At 44.8% G+C, this 21,709-nt stretch overlaps 1 protein-coding gene across 7 annotated transcripts in view; it reads right to left on the bottom strand.

Annotated features, from left to right (window-relative positions):
* Positions 1-21,709, bottom strand: part of SHROOM2 (shroom family member 2) — a 675,938-nt gene that overhangs the window by 349,421 nt on the left and 304,808 nt on the right. For 2 of the 7 annotated variants that reach the window (XM_069205149.1, XM_069205150.1), the window contains exon 1: positions 1,543-1,819. The exons of the other annotated variants lie outside the window; for them this stretch is intronic. The gene's annotated coding sequence lies outside the window, so the exon portion shown is untranslated. Of the gene's footprint in view, positions 1-1,542; positions 1,820-21,709 lie in introns of those variants that run through there. 7 annotated transcript variants of the gene reach the window in all.

Here is a 21,709-nt window from a genome sequence, read left to right as displayed (position 1 = left end):
TAAAATTGTATTGCCACCCAGAGTAGCTCTGCCACACAATTCCTCTCACTTTGAAGTCAGAGAAAGAAAAGTAAACACAAAGCTACCTGGAAGGGGGGAGCCTGACATCTGACCTCTTTCTTTGAATGCACAACAGATGTGATATGATAAGAACAAGATTTAAAGGTCTGTTTACAGAAATTCTGTACTGGTGGAAGAGTACAGTAAATAGGATTTAGGGAAGGGAAGGAACGAACTCAAGCTAGGCAGCCTAAAACGAACAAAGCCAGCAAATGGAAACAAGCAAATGTAAGTTATAAATCACATAGCCAAAAATAAGCAATGGATGGAATGCATTCCCAGGAAGCTTTTCAAATGTCCCCAAGATGTTGTTAGCAAGCCAGACAGTTGCACTGCCTGGTAGGCTACATCCTAAAATGCCTAAAAAAGCATATGAATCAAAGGAAAACCTCTATTAAGCACTGAGCTGATCACAACACCATCCCAAATACCAAGGAAAGGTGCACTTGTGAGTGTGTTGGGGGTGGTACAGTTGTTTCGTTCTCCTTGTTTCCTTAATGGCATTATTCTGTTCCAACCAGTGTGGTGGCAGGTGGCCGGTAGTTTTTTTTTTTTTTTCCCACACCATTATCACTCCAAAACAAATACAAACGAATCATCTTTAAAGGCAAGTATAACTTTCTAAACCATGGATAGAAAATGACCTATTTTATTGGTTGCCAAGTCAACAGTAATAAGCTGGTGTCAGATTTTCCAGCAAAACTTCCAAATTTAGAAATGGAAAAGATGAGAATACAGTAAATTAAAAACATTTAAACATTTTTTGTAAATATTCAGCACCTACTTAAAAATTCGCTAAACTACAACTTACTAAGGGGTCTTCCTTGCATTTAGCAAACGACAACCACGCAGAAATGTTCAAGGTAATTAAATATCCTTGAGTGAAATGTTTAACACGATGGGTACCGAGTTCTTTCAAGAAAGTCACTTTTTATGAAAACAGCATGAACAGCTATAAACACTGCAGATGCGTTCATATTATTCCTATATCAAAAAAGGAAGCCGCATCTCCATAACTACCTGAGTTGCCACGGCGTCATGGTAACAGGTAACAAGCAAAATCGTACACAAGCAGCAGCGGTGCTATCTGAGAAACAAAAATCGCCACTTCAGCACTCGGCCTTCAACACCACGCACTGGGAAGGCTGATTCTGCTTTGAACAAAGTGATAGAGCTAAATGTACTTTAGAACAGCAACGCCCGTAAGCAGCTGGAATTGTCCTTTAAAATACTACAATTAGCCATAATTAAATTCATGGACACTGCACTGATGTGGTATAAAACTGAGTAAACAGCACTTCCTCCACAAGCCACATTCTCTAGGCGAGCTCATACTATATAAACACTACACACCATTTAACTTTACTAGCATGCGTCCCCGCGGGAGAAAAGTTATACCCACAGCTTAAACGTGAGCACGGGAGGAGCCCCGTTTCATTTCATGCCTCCCCCTGCAACTTTGAATGAAGTATCTATAAGTACCTGAAAAGACATCCAGGCTAAGTCACCTTCTCACTCTTCCATTCCCCTTTGCCGGCCGAGAGGGATCCAACATGGCTTCCTGTAACATCTGTGCCAATTAAGGCTCCCCGAGAGCTACCTCTTGCACTGGACGAGTCCAAAATCCCCCGTTCCGGAGGGTAAGAAGCTGCACTGGCTCAAGAGTTTAATACTGGCCTGTTCCAAAGCCCAGGACAAAACTCCATGCCTCGAGATCAACTCTTCGGATCATGACGAGACAGAAACACACAAGAACGTGGGCTGTTTGCTCTAATAAAGATGCAGCAATGCCAGGCATGACGGAGCGCAGCCCCTGCTGGCTTCGGAACAGAGAACACCCTCCCCCTCCTCGCGGCGCTAATCTCTGCCTTTGTGGGAGCTTAGTGGATATAATTAGATTTAGCGGTGCAGTAGTAAGAGTTGTTTTTCAACAGACAACATATTTTTGTCATATTGGGCAACATTTATTGATCACAGTAACATTCAGTGGGTCTATGCCTATGCAAGTTAGCACGTCTACAAACAATTATTTCAGTTCAGTATATTACTTACCAGTTTGCAACAAGGCTGTAATAGAAAGGAATGGATGTCTTGCTCGGCAAGACAAGTAAATCCTTTAAGCAGTACCAGGAATTTTGTGCCAGCACAATGGAATGCGTGAAGCCGTGAATATCAAGGGAGCGGGTAACAAAGTAATACCATTCAGAATTCATTTTAACTTTTTTTTGCCACCTTGCCTGGTGTCTCGAGGCAGTGTCTGCCTTTTGGTAAAATGTTGCAATTTTGCCCGATCTACCTTTAATTATTTTGTGTACAACTTCCAATTTGGCGTTACTTTAAAAATAAGCACTATAGATAACACACAACATCAAATATCTCTAAAAAATGCCCTTCAAATTTGAAACTGCTATCCTTAATTTACTGACATAAAAAGGCCACTCTATAGTATATTCGACTTCCTACAGAAGAGTAATTTAAAGAATAAATGTGCATCACTGAGGATGGGTGAAAACTCGAGCCAGGCTTGAGTCTGATGACAGGCTCTGTGCTCGAAGTAGTACTGAACCCTTGAGCCCAACCTGAGCCGAGCTTTCAGGTGATTTCTGCCACTTACGAATTCCTCTCATGCTCTAAGAAGAAGAGATAACAAAAGCACACCTACCATCAGGGCTGAACTCAGCACCAAAATCAGCCCTGGCAAATTTTGCCACAGCAGCCCCCGTACTGCATGTAGTGAACGAGCGCTGCATTTGTTTGGTGGGCTGGCAGGGAGAGGGTGGTTTCACTGCTGGTTGGTGCCCGTTTTGTTGCTAAGGACCATCCGGTCGCATTCACTCAAATACAAAAAAACAAATGGTTTGTAAGCACGCTTTAAACCATTTGTTTTATATTATTTCTAAGTGCTGTAGGCAGGAACGTTGGCGGCCTCTCCTAAGCAACCAGTGATTAATTTAAGCCGGTGGCTTCCGGTGCTCAGCACCAGCACGTAATTGATTACACCGTCACTTACGCCAGTGCGCCACATGGTGGCACTGAGGCCCATATTTATACTTTTTGACGCTAAACTGCGCTAACGCAGTTTAGCGTCAAAAAATTTAGCGCCGTCTAACGCCATTCTGAAGCGCCATGCAGGCGCCGTATTCATGGAATGGCGTTAGCCGGCGCTAGCAGACCGGCGCTGCCTGGTGTGCGTGGAAAAAAACCACGTAGACCAGGCAGCGCCGGCGTAGGGGGAAAATGGCGTTAGGGCGTCTTAAAATGGGGCAAGTCAGGTTGAGGCAAAAAAATCGCCTCAACCCGATTTGCGCCATTATTTTCGACGCCCAGACGCCATTTAAATGACTCCTGTCTTAGTAAAGACAGGAGTCATGCCCCCTTGCCCAATGGCAATGCCCAGGGGACTTATGTCCCCTGGGCATGGTCATTGGGCATAGTGGCATGTAGGGGGGCACAAATAAGGCCCCCCTATGCCACCAAAAAAAATAAAAAAATATAAAAAATTATACTTACCTGAATGTCCCTGGGGTGGGTCCCTCCATCCTTGGGTGTCCTCCTGGGGTGGGCAGGGGTGGCAGGGGGGGTCACCTGTGGGCTCATTTTGAGCCCACAGGCCCCTTAACGCCTACCCTGACCCAGGCGTTAAATAGTGGCGCAAATGCGGGGTTTTTTGACCCGCCAACTCCCGGGCGTGATTTTTGCCCGGGAGTATAAATACGACGCATTTGCGTCGCCGTCATTTTTTTAGACGGGAACGCCTTCCTTGCATCTCATTAACGCAAGGAAGGCGTTCACGCAAAAAAATGACGCTATTTGCCCATACTTTGGCGCTAGACGCGTCTAACGCCAAAGTATAAATATGGCGTTCGTTTTGCGCCGAATTTGCGTCGAAAAAAACGACGCTAATTCGGCGCAAACAGAGTATAAATACGGGCCTGAATATCTAGTTTAGAGATCAGCACAACAGTTGTTTATTAATGCACTTTAAAAATGACTAACATCTGCCGCCTGAGTCATTCTTATAGATTTGGGGGCCTGGAATAGACTGAATTGTCACCCTTGTAGGATAATGATGGTTAGTGGTTGTGTTTGTACTGTTATTGGCGGTGCTGGCAGGGGCAATGGGTGGTGCAAGCTGCAGTAACCTCCTGACAAGGACCCTGGCACTTATTATTTTACAAATTAAGCACTGCAAGTAACTGAACCGAGCCACATTAGCAGTGGAACTGGCCCCCACCCGGCCAGCCCAGAGGGGAAACCCCTGATGCCCGGTATTGCCAGTTGGGAGCTTCGTACCATATATCCTCCCCAAACGTAAAACACTTAAAGATATAGTGGTCAACTGGCGTAAAACTCATTGGAGCACACCTATTACAGTGACGGCGCTCTCACAGTAATGTAAGCTCTCATCCACATCACGTGGCATGAGTCATCCTTCGGCTCTCCATCTAACACTGGGAGAGTCCTGTGAAGAGTCACATATTCTCTTCTGTCCGTTTTCTACAGCCCCCTGCGTCGGTTCGGATCCCCAATCGCCAAGATGATGGCTGTGTTGACTGAGTGGCTTTAAGGCAGACCCAGCGCACCATTCAACTACAGATATATAAGGTTGGACTGACCCTCTTCATAGGTGGCTCAAACTCGCATGATTTAAAGGCTACAGGAGAGGGACTGCTTGTTAAAATGGTAACTCAACAATATTGTACATTCATTATAAGGCTAATTATAGTGATAACATATTGTTTCCATATTCGTGGAAATGGTCTCTGTCAGGAGAGTGCGCGTCTAGGAGAAGCGTGTATCCTTCTTGCATAATCCTTCCGCTGCATAACAGATGTGCCCACTGCACTTTTTCACTGTGATAGAGAATATGGAATAGCCAGGAGCACGGTCTTTCAAATGATCTGTGCATATGTAATTCTCATGTCGGATGGTTGCTCACAATAGTGGGAAAAAATTGTAATCAGATTGAATAGTTTTCTTTGTAACTAAAAAACGATAATCGAGGTCATTCGTTCTCATAATGGAACTGCATTTAATTATGTTTAGATGCGTTTTTTCAAAGAATAAACTTTGTTCAGAGAATTTTAATTTCACGAAATTAGAGCAATAGAATTGAAATAGTACATACGTCGCCAAGTACCCTTAATGACAGTGTTGGAGCCCTGCACAATATAATATATAGCTGTTTACCAGTGGCGTAGCGTGGGTTGTCAGCACCCGGGGCAAGGCAAGTAATTTGCGCCCCCTAACCCGGGGCAAGGCAAGTAATTTGCGCCCCCTAACCCGTGGATTTAGTCTCTTCCAAGATGTTGCGCCCGGTACGGCCGGCCTCCCCTGCACCCCCCACGCTACGCCACTGCTGTTTACAGACGAATCTAATCGTAAAAAAACACACTAAAAAGGCTGAAAAAATGAATGTAAAATATTAGGGCAACTAAATATATAGTATGTGAAAATGGGGTGGATGTGGAAATGGAATTGGAAAAATAGGAACGATTATGTACTCGGCATTTGGAGTATCTGGTTGTAGCCAACTTAACATGACAAACTCACCTCCTCTCTGGGGAGCCCAGGTGCCTCCCCCAACTCACCCGAATGCCAGTTTCAAGGAAACTTGGTAGAAGTCCTGAGTGTTGCATGTAGTACGCCAACATCACATTTGCCACCTCACTAATCCCCATTTGAACCACACGGTTTTGAGGGGGGTTGTGGGCTCTTGCTGGCTAATGCCCTTCAGGATCCAGGCTTGCGCCCGATCCAATCTGCATCCGATTTATATCTCTTTGGTGTGCAACAAGCCTTTTGTAAGCCTCTCTCTCTGCCCACAGGTCAAGCATGGAGCAAGGTTGGGCGTACATGCCACAGCCCCCAATGGGTGATGTTCTGGCATGGCGGCATGCACAATTTGCACCCTCCCCATGTGTCATACCCACGTGCAAGTTTTGGTTTAGAAATATGTCCTTGAATAACTTCTGACAACTTTTACTATCACTCCATCTGTAGGTCAGACATCCTCTGCAGTTTGTTAAAGCGGGAGTCCAGATATGGGCGTGCTAAGGGCAGCCATGCTCATCAGTTAGAGTTGGTCTTAATTAAACGTGAACATAGCTTTTTGTCAAATCAACTCTCAAAGCTCTAATGTGGTGAGCGAGCAGTGCAACAGCGAGGGGTTCAGGGGTGTGGCAAAAACATGTGGGATGTGGTGAGACCTGGTAGATTTATAGAGAACTGTAGCTCCAGTGGGGAGTCTACTTACTGAACCCTTCCATTCCTAGGCAAACCTATCCATCAGGGTAACCCTAATGTACCTTCTCCATAGCCAGCTGCAGCACCAAACTATCCATTCCCTCCAGGACACGGTGGTGCTATTAATATTACTGCAAGATGGAGTCATCTAAACAGCTGCTGTCGAATTTCGAAGGTTTATCACAAGGATCCACCCTCAATCTTTGTTCCTTGATTGATGCTATGAAGCTGTCCTACTGATTCTCAACAAGTGTTGTCGCTGTCGCTTTGTCTACTGGCAATGGATGCTGACTTTTGTCACTCAAATTTCCATGTGCTTCGAAGAGTTTCTTGTCCAAATCTGAATTGCTAGTCTTTCCTTATGGCCTATCCTCCTATTTGGATACACCATACTCTGTCTCAAAATTACCCTCTATTTTTGTTACTGCTGTATTTTTGTAAGATCATGTTGAAGCTTTGTTCTTTCTGTCCCTCTGTTCCACGTGTTCTACCTGGCCCTTGTATTGCTCCTCTCTGCTTTTTGTACTTTTTTCAGTGCACAGCCCACTGCTATCACTGAAGTTATGTCAAATCCACTAAAGTCATCCGTCCTGTTGGTTGGACTGGTCTGAAGTACTAGTTACAGTGCCCAGAGGCTATGACTATTATGGACATCTTGCAAAGACCACACAACCACTGCAAAAACCTAAAAGACTGAAAAATAGCAAAAATCCCACAACTACGCATGGGTGATTCTTGTTCTTTGTCTCTTATTTCGTTTCGAAATTTTGAACATATTTGATCGATTTCCAATTACTTGCCTTATTTATTCGTGATGTTTTCATATGTTCCTGATTATTAAGCTGTAGTACTTCTATGTCCTCTATGGCCCACTGCTGAAAATGTTAATTTTAAGTGCTTTGTAAAGAATCAGTTCAGTCACAAATCCTCAAAAAAGACTTCTACAGCTTCCACTATATGTTACTGGGGTGACTCATCTATCTTGTAGATGTGTGTCCTCCAGTGAGAGTTACGTACCCTCTAGCGTACAGCATCTGTCTCGCAAAAGCCTGATCCTGGAGATAAGCAATGCCATTCTTGAGTGGTCCAGAAGCCCTCTATCCTAAAAAGGGAGACAGCCACCAGGCCTGTCTTAGAACATCTTGCAGGTGAGTTTGTCGGGTGGAATCCTGTCAGAATAAACTCATGTTTCCATTCAGGTAGAAGAAGGTATGACATTTATCTCAGACAATATATGTCACATATAATACAATCTATTACTCCTTTGATCATCACCAGAGTCCACAGTATTTTAATATAATCTAGCAAATCACAACACAAAGGTAGAATATGCCTGCAAATGAGAACAAATTCCATAACACACTAAAGCATTAGCCATCTGTAGCCCCACAACCACTTTTAAGTAACGTAGTACAACAAGCTCCCAGCTGGTAGCAGCCTTTCAACACAATCTTGCAAGTACTATGAAAACATATATTCAGCTAGCAAACTGGTGTTAACAAACCATCATAGGGATAATGGGACAAAGACATGGTTGTCGAGAGATGTTAACCCCTTCGCTGCCAGGCCTTTTCCCCTCCTGTGGCGAGACTTTTTTGGGCTATTTGGGGCAGTTTGCGCTTAGGCCCTCATAACTTTTTGTTCACATAAGCTACCCACGCCAAATGTGTGTCCTTTTTTATCAACATCCTAGGGATTCCAGAGGTACCCAGACTTTGTGGGTCCCCCTGAAGGAGACCAAGAAATTAGCCAAAATACAGTGAAAATTTAGTTTTTTTTTAAAAAATGGGAAAAAAAGGGCTGCAGAAGGCAGCTCGTGGTTTTTTCCCTGAAAATGGCATCAACAAAGGGTTTGAGGTGGCAAGATCAACATCTTCCCAGCTTTCAGGAACAGGCAGACTTGAATTAGAAAACCCAATTTTTCAATACAATTTTGACATTTTACTTGGACATACCCCAATTTTACTATTTTTTGTGCTTTCAGCCTCCTTCCAGTTAGTGACCGAAATGGGTGAGAAACCAATTCTGGATCCCAGAAAGCTAAACATTTCTGAAAAGTAGACAAAAATCCGAATTCAGCAAGGGGTCACGTGTGTAGATCCAACAAGTGTTTCCTACAGAAAATAACAGCTGAAATAAAAAAATATTGAAATTGAGGTGAAAAAAACAGCCATTTGTCTCCACGTTTTACTCTGTAACTTTTTCCTGCGATGTCAGATGTTTGAAAGCAATATACCGTTACGTCCGCTGGACTCTTCTGGTTGCGGGGATATATAGGTCTTGTAGGTTCATCAAGAACCCTAGGTACCCAGAGCCAATAAATGAGCTGCACCTTGCAATGGGTTTTTATTCTATACCGGGTATACAGCAATTCATTTGCTGAAATATAAAAAGTGAAAAATAGGTATCAAGAAAACCTTTGTATTTCCAAAATGGCCATAAGATAAGGTGTTGAGAAGCAGTGGTTATTTGCACATCACTGAATTCCAGGGTGCCCATACTAGCATGTGAATTGCAGGGCATTTCTCAAATAGACGTCTTTTTTACACACTGTCTTACATTTGGAAGGAAAAAATGTAGAGAAAGACAAGGGGCAAATAACACTTGTTTTGCTATTCTGTGTTCCCCCACATCTCCCGATAAAAATGGTACCTCACCTGTGGGGGTAGGCCTAGCGCCCGCAAAAGGAAATGCCCCAAAACACAACGTGGACACATCACATTTTTCCACAGAAAACAGAGGTGTTTTTTTACAAACTGCCTACCTGTGGATTTTGGCCTCTAGCTCCGCCGGCACCTGGGAAAACCTAGCAAACCAGCGCATTTTTGAAAACTAGATACCTAGGGGAATCCAAGATGGGGTGATTTGTGGGGCTCTGACCAGGTTCTGTTACCCAGAATCCTTTGCAAACCTCAAAATGTGGCCAAAAAAACACTTTTTCCTCTCATTTCAGTGACAGAAAGTTCTAAAATCTGAGAGGAGCCACAAATTTCCTTCCACCCAGTGTTCCCCCAAGTCTCCCGATAAAAATGATACCTCACTTGTTTGGGTAGGCCCAGCGCCCACAAAAGGAAATGGCCCAAAACACAACATGGACACATCACATTTTTTTCAAAGGAAACAGTTTTTTTTTTTTCAAAGTGCCTACCTTTGGATTGTGGCCTCTAGCTCAGCCGGCACCTGGGGAAACCTAGCAAACCAGTGCATATTTGAAAACTGGACACCTAGGGGAATCCAAGATGGGGTGACTTGTGGGGCTCTGACCAGGTTCTGTTATCCAGAATCCTTTGCAAACCTCAAAATTTAGCCAAAAAACACCTTTTCCTCTCATTTCGGTGACAGAAAGTTCTGGAATCAGAGAGGAGCCACAAATTTCCTTCCACCAGTGTTCCCCCAAGTCTCCCGATAAAAATGGTACTTCACTTTTGTGGGTGGGCCTACTGCCTGCGAAAGGAAATGCCCCAAAACACTATCTGGACACATCAAAATTATCAAATACAAAACTACCTGTTTTTGCAGGGGGGCACCTGCGTTTTTGGTCCTGGGCTCAGCAGCCTTCTAGGGAAGCCTACCAAACCCAGACATTTCTGAAAACTAGACACCCGAGGGAGTCCAGTGAGGTGTGACTTGCGTGGATTCCCCAATGTTCCCCTCAGTCTCCCAGTAAAAATGATACATCATTTGTGTAGGTGGGCCAAGTGCATGTGAAAAGGAAGAGCCAAAAACATGTCGATATTGAGGGGGAACAAAGGGGGTCCAAAAGGGCAAAAAAACATTCTTAGGCTGACAAGTGTAGCAGAATTTTTATCGGTATAGATGAGACAATGCTGGGTGGTAGGAATTTTGTGGATTCCTGCAGATTCCGGAAGGTTCCATCACAAAAATGTGGGAAAAATGTGTGATTTCCAGCAAAGTTGGAGGTTTGCATGGGATTGTGGGTACAAAAATGGTGCGGGGTGCATGTGAAACACACCACCCTGGAATCACCCAGATGTTTAGTTTTCAGATGTGTCTAGGTCTTGTGGATTTTTCTACATGGCAGCGTCCCAAAGTCCATAAAGTGCAGCCCTCACCATTCCTAGTGGGACGATTTTGAGAGTAAGCCAAGCTCTCATGGCCCAAATGTAAAACTAAAACCCAAAATAATCAAATGTCCTCTTGCTTGCTGTGGGATAAGATGTTTTAGAGTGTGGGGAGAGCTGAAAGACTGTTACCCGCTTCAGTTGAGGTGGGGGCGTAACCAGGCCCATACTGGTTGGTAGCCACCACCCCAATATATATATATCTTTTTTAAATTCCCTGGCATCTAGTAGACTTTCTGCCCTCCCCGGGGTGTGGATCAGGGGTAATTGCCCCATCTGCCCACTGGTGGGCAGAACAACTTTGGCCCCATTTATTTGGGGTGGGGGTATGGCCATACCCCCACCCTCTTATTTTTTGAAGAAAAAAAACTTCCCTGGCGTCTGGTGGGCTTTCTGCTCTCCCTTAGGAGCAGATGGGCCTTCCAAAAATAGGCCCATCTGCCCCCAATGAGGGGCAGATATGGCCAACAGTAATGTGCCCCCATGGGGAGCGACCCTTACCCAAGGGGCTGCCCCCCTAAAGAAAACACATGCATACACACATACACCAATCCCTGGTGCCTAAGTGGTTTCTGCCAGGGCGGGCAGAAAAGGCCTAAAATAAATTTGCCTCACTCCCGACCTCTAAAAAACTAAACAAAAACAAAAAAACATTATTTTTTTATCCCTGGCGCCCAGAGGCTTCTGCTCCCGGAGGGGGGGGCAGAAAAGGCCTAAACCCCCCCCCCCCCCCCCTGGGTAGCGACCCCCTTGCCTAAGGGGTCACTCCCCACCTCTAAAAAACAAAACAAACAAAAAATCCCCCAAAAATGTATCCCTTGCGCCTAGAGGCTTCTGCCCCCCTGGGGGCAGATCGGCCTAATAACAATAGGCCGATCTACCCTCGGGGGGGCGCAGAAATGGCCTAAAATATATTTGCCAACCTGACCCCCCCCCCATTCCTCCAGGGAGCGACCCTTTCCTACCGGGTCGCTCCCCTTGCGTGACATTGTGCAAAAAAAAAAAAAAAGATCCCTGTGCCTAGTGGTTTCTGCCCCCCTTGGGGGCAGATTAACCTAAAATAGGCCGATCTGCCCCCAAGGGGGCAGAAATGGTCTAAATACAATTTGCCCCCCGGGGGAGCGACCCTTGCCTAATGGGTCGCTCCCCATCTCTAAAAAAACAAACAAACCAAAAAAAACACAAAACAAAATTAGCCCTGGCGCCTAGAGGTTTCTGCCCCCTTGGGGGCAGATCGGCCTAATAACAATAGGACGATCTGCCCCGGGGGGGGGCAGAAATGGCATAAAATAAATTTGCCCCCCGAACCCTCTCCACCCCCCTGGGGACCGACCCTTGCCTATGGCGCCACTCCCCTTGCGTGACATTGGCGCAAAAAAAGTAACCATTACGTCCGCGGCACAGAAGGGGTTAAAAGTAGAAGAGACATCAAGTCAAACGAAGGCAGTGAAAAGGTAGACAAGGATACCCGGAAAACAGAAAAGAAAGAAGATGACAAAGGGGCGGGAAGGAAGCCAGAGAAGCAGAACCTGAGAGACCTATACGTCTGGGTAACTATAGGGTGCAGGAGTAGAAACTGGAAGTGTAGAAGGAAACACTGAAGAAGACAACTGTTGAATACAGAAGATGAGAGAAGTAAAATAAAAAGTAAAGTCAGGAGTGAAAAAAGTACCTAGAAGCACTGGAGAATAACACATTATAGTCGCTGCCATAGTAACAACAAGCCACAGGAAAGAGGAAGTGAAAAAATTAGAATAGAGGGAAAGAGGAGTTATTTTGCTATGGGAATCCTATAAAAGTGCCTTGTCAGAGGCTATACATACACACACACAAATGTGTATTCTTTCAAAAGTCACCAATGGTAGCTGGTCCCCTACGCTGGGGATTACCTGCAAACTCAATATCTTTTGTGAACTTCCTGTTCAACAATGTGCAAAATCAGAAGTATCGTAATTTGAACAACTTGGACTTTCCTGATTATATAAGGTTGATGACACAATGGAATATTTTATAACAATTACGTAACCATTTTAGGCCTGTGCGCAGGAAGACTGGCAGAATACCAACTAATACCTTTGCTGCACCACACACAAGGCAAAATCTGTTGGTCTTATCTTCACCTCTTCCCTTCATCACAACGTGTAGCAGGCAAATCCAGCTACTTCGAAAAAGAACCTCAACTGGCCCAATGTTTAACTGGACCTTGCGATGCAGACCTCAAACCAGGGCGGCACACACTGTGGTTTGGAGCAGAAAAACGTATAGAACTAAATCACAGGTGTCAAAAATGTGGCTGTACACCACTGCTGAACCCAGGGTGTAAGTGTTACAATGATTAAGCAGACATCGATTATCTAGGTTGTCTACTCACACTGATATCACTGTTAACGACTCATAGATTTCTGCTGGTCCATAATACTGCTAGCAGAATCAGCAGCATGTCATAACAAAGATGATGAAGAGAAAAACCGGGAATGATGAACATAAAAATACAAACTAGAAGACCCTTTCTTAGATTCTTCTTCAGAGGTCACAAGCAGGTACCTTTCAAACACAAAATGTAGGGGGTCCACTGTCTATCTGTTTAACCCCGGAGTTTTTTCTTTCTGTGACTGCATTCTCATCACTATGTACGTGATTGTGTGTAGGAGAATCCTATTTATTTCTGCTGTGAGATACAAGATAACACGTTTTACTCTCTACCTGTAGTGAGAAGGAAAGGCCACGCGAGCTGACGGCCACAGACAATACATTTTTAAGTGTTCTTGGTTACATTTTCAGTTGACAAAAGCAGTCACGTGAAAAGACTGGGCAGAACGTTTCACTAGTTACACATTTTTTGACAATACATAGGATACTTCTTTCAACATTATTTTCTCAAGTGAAATAAAGCCGATAGGATGGCAAAAGCAGGCAAAACCAGCCAAAAGAGCGAAGCTGGCAGCCACAAATTCTGCTTCAAGTCCACACAACACAATTAGCTGTGTTATATCAAACATGGTCAGGGGCGTAGCTTGGTCAGTAAGACTGTGGGGAGGGGTTTGAACTTCAGATTTCCCAACAATCAGGCTGGTATATAATGATAAAATACATTATATGACAAGCAGGGAGCACAAAAGGGGCTTAGGGGCATCTAAAGGGAGAGGGATGCAGATTGGTAGGGGCACTAAGGGAGAGATAGCTCATTATTAGCCGACACAATCCCACTAGATCTATGCCCCCTGAACATGTTATAGCTCCAAAATCCAAAGCTTACAGTCTAAATCCAAGGCTTGCAGTCTTTGGGATCACGCAACATGCTGACAGGTCCTGCACGCTGCAGGTTGTTGAAATTTTCTTCATTGGAGTTCCCTGTGGTGAATTGATGGTCCCTTCTGGATATTTGCTGACATTTTTCCTCTTAGATGTAGTGAATGAGAATGCTCTCCTGAAGGCGGCATGGGTTTGCCGAAACATATGTAGAGAGCAACATAAGAGAGTACCATGAAAGAAAGAAGAGAGTAATGTACAGAGTAATGTACAGGAGGGTATATTTTTAGAGGCGCTTTCCTTCTTGGAGAGAGGACGCAGAAGCTGAAACGCTGGAGGAGGAGCCATGAACGCTCTGAGCGCCGCGCTGAACCGCACTGAGCGCCGCGCTGAACCGCACTGAGCTGTGGCCGACCGAAGGCCACCAACAGAGCTGACAGCGCGGCTACAACTGCCAGTGATCCTGGAACCCACATCCTGTAGCCGGTAAATCTGCTGAGCTGCCCTTCCCTACCCCTCCCACCAAGAAGCAAGCAACTTGTGGACCATCCCGAGAGGGGAGTGTTTTCACCGCATAGTGCAGGTCAGTGGTGTCCAGGACGGCGTGACCCAGGACCATAGGATCATAGGATCTCAGCATTTGATGCCACAGGTCCACTGGATCCCAGGACGACAGGCTGTCCAACGACCATCCTCCCGGCTCTACAGTACCACAGGCTCCACAGACAAAGCTACAGCTACAGCCACGGGTACTAGCGCAGCAACTGCAGTAAGCGAGCATGAGTGCCACCACCAAGCCTAGCGAAGCACAAGCGCAGCAGCCATAGGATAGCCATAGCAGCCATGCGGAGTGTGCACCCTGGCACCCTGCATAAGCGGCCCAGCCAGGCCTGGGTGCGACTTTCGGGGCCACCAGTGAGACCCGCTCACCATTGGCCTCTAGCTCCCTTGCATTCCTGTAGCCTGGGGACAGCAGCAGCTGGGTTCCCTCAACTCGGGGTAGACTCCAGCTTCCCGTTACATTCTCATACTTACTCCACAGAGCAGGAGGAGCACCCACAGGCGCCAGAACACACAGGGGGAGACCAAAGAAGAGTATGAGGAGAGTTTGAGGACATGAAGCTCCCTCCTCTTAATGGCACTTGGCAGGGTACAAAATTTAATGAGGAAAGAGAAGGCGGCCCCTAATAAACAGAGGGGGCACGCCAAAGGGGGAAAAATGAAGCAAGCTACTAGGCACCAACCCATGACACAGGCAACACCAAAGGGGGCAACAGACTCAAAGGAGTGCTCCCCAGGACTCCAGGAGCAGTCACAAGGGAGAACGCAGACGATGAAGGGAGGATCCAAAGGTATCACAGAGTACTGTAAGCCACTGGGGAAAATCACCAGTCACAAGACACTCTCTGGAAAACCAGTCCCAAGATCATACCCTTGCTGGAGATCATTCAGTGACAGTGCAATCACCTTGGGTAACTCCTGGGCGGACTTCCCTCCAAGCAATGCAGCACAAGAGTCAATGCCGGATCTTTCAGTACCAAGCGCCCTTCCTCGCTTGGAAATCCTACACAACAGAACCGAGCCCGCTTTCCAGCCACAAAAGCAGGCAATCTCACTATCCCCCACCATAATGGTAAAGGAAAGAGGCATAGTCCCTGATGACTTTCTAACCAAAGGTCATGCACAGAAGAAAACCAAAAAGGTAGTTGGAAAAACCTGGCTTTAAAATTATCAGCCCCACGGCAGAACCAGCACAACCACCCCTGGGAGGCCTCTCTTACACAGGAGGATTTAGAGGAGGTCTTCAACAAAGACGAAGAGCTGCGTTCAGGGGAAGGGGTGACCAACACACACCATAAAAAGGAAAGATAACCAGCCCACCATAAACATGCTATATGCATCTGAAACAATACAAAATCATGGGCGTATGGACTCTGATGCCCTTCTCCTGACAGGATGGGACACCTTAAACAAAACTCACAGCCATAACAAACGCCACTATTTTCAATACAAATAAACTGGACATTCAAATTCAAATCTTGCAAAGCTTGGCAACCGCTACTATGGCTATTGTCAATAAATTGGACAGATTAAATCTGCTAATCAAAAAAGCCCAAGCACATGTGGAGGCTGACAAGGAGTCAACCACCCATGCCCATCATTGCCACCAGAGCCCAATCCTAGATCAACTACAAGAATTGCCATCAATCATGTCGACAATAGTAATAAACTTAAAACAGGAAGCCGAACAGTGGAGAAACAGGAGACTACAGCCACAGGGACGACAAACCCCTGCAACAACAAACAGTCCACAAAAAGGGAGTGCCAAACATTGCAACACAGGTAGAAGTAAGCCTAGAGAAGACGTTAGAAATAATAGCGGAAAGCCCCAAAAAAGTGCACAACCTAGAAGAAGGTCCTTTCTTCCAGTGCTGTTCAAGAAAAACAAGAAACATCTAAGGAAATACACAACAAATCATTTATGGGTCAGGAAAACAAAGCTCATCCTTTACACAGAAACTGGAGCGATAACCCATTGAGAGGGAATTCGAAAAAAGAGTCAAGAGACAAAGTAGAACTGACAAAATCCTCACCTCCCGTTCAATTAACAGACACCAAAGTTCAGCCACTGAGGTCACAGAGTGGTAACAATCCTCAAAGGGAGCAGAAAGAGAAAGGAACTGACTCAGCAGGAATTATGAACCAGGGTGTCCTTGGTAATACAGCGGCAACTGACAGGCCCAAAGAGCAAAAACCAAACTGCCCCAGATCAAATGCCCACCCACAGCTGGCACCTCCTGGTACAATCATTCAGTTCTCAACTTCTGGGTCCTGGGACGGTCCAGGGGGGGGAACCAGGATCCACTACCTCTCACGGGGCACAACTCATTTTAACCAGCGTAACGGAGCCCGATGAGAGCCGTGTCCAACCCGATAGATACGCGACCTCCACATTGACACTTGTCTTGGGGTCACCTTTGAGGAAACAAGAGAACAATCGAACGATCACTGCGAAATGGGATTCTCATCCTGGGTGCCAAGACCACCGGGGCCCATCACAAAGACAGCAGCCCGCCTGATCTGTAGAAATCCCACATATCAACCACCCACTGTCGCAGAACAAAGGAAAAGTACAGATGCCAAAATCACATCAGCTCACATCAGGGCCACACAACAGCACCCTATCATTCAAAGGATAGGGGCACTCATACCCTAATTTTTCATCCAACATATAAATCTCAGGGCCCCTGAGCCATCTTAAACAGACGCAACATCATGAGAATCTGCAATACTATCCCAGGGCTGGAACAATTAAACAGCAAAGATCTCAAGTACGTAACCTTTCTAGCACCAAGTAAGAACAACTCAAACTAGTGCATGGAAGTCCATTTTAGCAGCGCGGAAAAATTGCAACTGCTATTATCAAAGTCAGAGTTAATCGAACTCTGGGGTATATAGCTTAAAGAAGTAAACAAAGCAAAATATCCAACATTCCACATCCTTTATGGAGCCATGGGAAAATACGACTGAGCACGGGCAGCAAACCCCCGGGCTGTCAATCAGAGATCAATCTAACAGTACACCACGGGCATCCTCCACCTTTATCACCGGGCCAAGAGATTGCATAATCTCCATTGCACAAGAACATCCAGTGACAAAACCCGGCCAGGAAGTGGACCTGCAAAACGATGGAACTAGTTGGAACAAATTCTCCCATCAATCCTGACACACCCCTACATCCCAAGGTGAGAGCGGGATTCCAGCAACTCCAAAAAATCTCAAAATCTAGAAGGCTACCCAAATGTGAGCTGGGCAATACAAAATTAATATCTTGGAACATAGCGAGGGCTATGAAAATCACCCATGACTCAAACCTGGAATCCTTTTTGAGAAATGTTGATATCATCTGTCTAAAAGAAACTTGGAGAGTGGCTGAAAATCTGTTAGCAGGGTTCCAAGAATTCTTTAGCCCAGCTACTAAACCTAAGACCAAAGGGCACCCCAAGGGAGGTCTTTCAACCTACATAGCCACAAATAAATCTTTAAAGGCAAGGAGCATTGGCCAGCTTCCGGTCCACATGGTAGCTGTCACCATTGAAAGGTGGCTTTTGAAACGGGTATCAACATCAGTCAAAATATTAAACATTTATATCAACCCCAGTGCGACTCACAAGCAGGACCTATTAGACACCATATAAAATGAATTGCTATCTCTAAAAGCCTCATACAGGAACGCCTCCTGGCTCATCACAGGCAACTTCAACCTAAACATGGTCAACCATAGGAAAAGAAGCACCAGAGAAGGAGCCTTGGATCAGTGCCTGGGCATTACGCAGCAAGTATCACGCTTCAGGGACATGGACAAATGTGATCATCCTCCGGTGAGAGCCTTAGAGGCATTTGAACTGAGGGCCTTGAACATCTGATTCCCCACAGACTGCTCAATGAACCCAACACACAAATCAAAGAAATTGACAAGCAGACTAGATTACACATTCATGTCTATTGTATTCTTCAAGTGCATTCATGTCTTTAGCACAGAAGTTATATGCAAAAGTGATCATTATCTGCAAGTTATAGAAATCACTAACAACCGCCATTATATGGCACAGGTGCACAATATAGGGTCACAGGATCCTGGTAGCAATCTATACCGCATAAGATGGTCAAACTTGTGTATGGGGAAATATGACACATGGAAAACAAGCTCATTACCCAATCTAGGAGCCCAGCTAGACACAATCACCAAATGGGAAGCAGCTTTAACATCACTAAGGAACCAGTTAGCTCCCATACAAAGGCTCAGGGTTGGTCCTCCACGGAATAAGAATCAATGGTTCACACAACCCCTAGAGCAACAAAGGCAACTGCTCACCAAAGAAGCAAGAGCCGTAAAAAAACAACACATGGACACCAACCAACTTGGGGCCTTCCACAACTTAAAGAAATACAAGAAGGCAGTCTGGAAACCAAAGCAGGCATACCGTGACCAGGAATGGATCAAAGTGGCGTGCAAACAAAAGAACGGCCACCCCTTGTGGTCCATTGTTAATTAACTGGAGCGCACGGCTACAGGGACCCTAAGCAACACCGAGCCAGAGTTAAAGTGGATCGAGTATACCTCCAAACTATACGGCTTCTATACGGCTTTTAGGAAGCGACAGAAGGTAACCCTCACTCATACAATGAACCGAATCCCCTATCCTTGGAAGTACAAAAGATCAAAGGTCACCTTAAACACTGTAGAACTAACGGGGCCCCCAGTCCAAACAGGCTCCCTGTGGGGGTCTTGAAGCACCAGCCAGTATTTTGGTCTAACCAGCTAGTAGCATGTTCACTGCCTGCGTCACAGAAAACAAAATCCCTGATTCCTGTAAAAGGGCAATTTTCCATCCAATCTACAAGAAAGGCCTTTATGGGAATCCAGACAGCTATGGCTTGATTGCTCTGCTTGAAACTGATGGAAAAATATTTGCGGATTGCCTGTTAACGGAACTGAAAGACTGGGCAGCCAAACTGAATCTAATTCCTCTGAACCAAACAGGCTTCCGTCCTTCATCGAGCACCTCTGACATCCTGGTAGCACTAGCAATGTTGGAGGAAAAATATACAAAAATGAAAATGGCCTTGTACTCCTGCTTTGTAGACCATTTAAAGCTTTTGATTCTGTGGAACAGCATAGACAGTGGAAGACGTTAGTAGATCTCAATATTCCACCAAACCTGCTAAGAGGAATTCAACTTGTATATTCTGACAACTGGGCTAGGGTAAAAGTTGGCAGCAATGGAAGAGTGTCTACTAAAATTCAGATAGAAAGAGGCATGAAACAAGACTGCATACTAGCCCCGATGTTATTCAATTTATATCTGGCAGATTTGTCTGCACATTTGAACTCTTCCAGTTCCCATCCCCCCAAATTGGGCCACCTACTCCTGACAGCACTACTATACACAGACAATTTCGTCCTGTTGAATCTTTCATGCACGGGCCTCCAAAATCCGCTACATATCATGGATCAGTACTGCAAATGCAACATGCTGCTATTAAACCTGGAGAAAACCAAGGTAGTAATCTTCCGCAAGTGTACAATTAAGAAAAAGCAGTGGCTCTGTGGAAACCAGCAAGTGGGCAGAAGTAGTAGCTACAAATATCTGGAGATTTGGTTGCAAGAGCAGTGGTCTCACCGCTTGCATCTAAACAGATTGAAAGCCAGAATGGCATCGCAAAGTGCAGCTTTTCAGAACCTATCTATGAATCTGCAAAGTCCAAACTGGAGTCCGCTCCTCACAGTGATCAAAGCAAAGTTCCTGCTACCCCGGTATACGGTCTGGAAATTTAACCTGGCAAGTTTAATGATTTCTTGAATATTGCCCAGAGTAAAGATTTCTGCTTTCTTTGCTGCCTGCAATGCAGTTCTTCACCGGGACAAGTCAGATTGGAATTTGAGCTACACGACCAAGCCTTGGTACAGAACCCTGCTGTCCTCAAATACACCTCTCTATTAAGACAGGTGCCCCCAAAAACACTAAAAGCACTTATCTGGGAGAAAACAAGCCTGAACATGCTGGAGGACTCAAATTCATGTCTGACAAAATCGTCTTGGCAATCAATCAACTGCAGGCAGAAGAGCTGTGACAGAAGACCTTACCGCATAAATCATTCAAGTAACTAATAAACAAGCAAATCAAGCAGCTATCATGGAGTAAGGACAAAGACAAGTTCAGGTTACGATCCCACTCATGGATCACGATCATCATGTACAAGGTGCCATACCTGGGAGAAATGCTAAATAAATCTCTAAAAACAAAGGTGCTGCACACCAGGTTTGGTCTACTCCCGTCACTAAAGGCAGTTCCAAAATGGCTCAAACCCTCACACAATGGGAAATGCAGGCTATGTGCATACCGTCAGGAAGACTTCTTACACCTTCTATGCATATGCCCGGAGCTGTTACCCTGGCGGAAACTGTACCTCAAAAATATGTTTATCTCCAATGGCAATAGATCGTGCCGACAAGCCACCCTATTTTGTCTCAATGGGCCGACACCATAGCAGCATAGCGTGGCAAAATTCATACTAAAAGCTGAACATCTTTTAAAAACATGCGCTAATTTCTGTGGAAGCGGATGGAGCTAATCAGGTCATGACTAAGGAGCTTTATTAAGGCCACGTCACGCTCAGCATAGATACAGAACGTTAAGGGCAGCATGGAGTTGAAGGGGTAAGTTCATGTTATCACCCCCATGATGAACCACACAATCTTATTTAAGCAGGTCTCCAATAATTATCTTGGTATCAAGGTTTTAACTCCAAGTGAATAAGAAACCCAGAAGATCGTTTCTGGCTTCCTATTTTTTTTTTTAACTTGATAATGCTTTTATTGTACGCTGACTGCAATGATTTTTATTAATTATGCAATGAAGGTATTTGATTTGATTTAGAGGCACTTAGAATTGTAGGCACACAATCATGTAGCAACAGAGATAAAAAAAAATCCGTACAAACACATACACACGTAGATAAATGACAAATGTAAATAAAAATATTAAACCGAAAAAAAAAGTACAGAGCAAGATTAAGAGAGAAGGGAGGAGTATAAAGATAATAAAGTGAAAGTGATACAAAGAAAAATAACAAAAGGAGCAAGTATCAAATAGAAATAAGCAGAGAAGAGTTCTTATATGGAAGAAGTCGTGAATAGCCTTTATTTTTGCGGATGGATAATAACAACAAAATGATCTGCATGTTTTGATGCTGCATGTCATATACGTGTTGACCTCTCTACTTGGAGATATATGATATTTTATGTTCTGTAATTACATTGGCGAACATGCTAGGGAATGTAATATGTGTTTATAGAATTGTTTATTTTAAGCAGCCAAATATGCCGTATTATGATAAGTCAAATGAAATAATGTAAATGATAGAATAATGCGTGGTTAAAGAGTAGAGAGTCAGTTAAGGTGGTGTGGGAAAGGATGGTTTATTGCGAGTGAATTGATTTTTTGTTATGCTGCATACTTTCTATGTAAACTGTATATTGTTATATGTTGAATCAATAAAAGCAAAAA

This window comes from Pleurodeles waltl, chromosome 8 (assembly GCF_031143425.1).
Source record: "Pleurodeles waltl isolate 20211129_DDA chromosome 8, aPleWal1.hap1.20221129, whole genome shotgun sequence".
Lineage (NCBI taxonomy): Eukaryota > Metazoa > Chordata > Amphibia > Caudata > Salamandridae > Pleurodeles > Pleurodeles waltl.
Note: the sequence above shows the minus strand (reverse complement) of the source record. Positions and strands in the feature narration are given on the sequence as shown.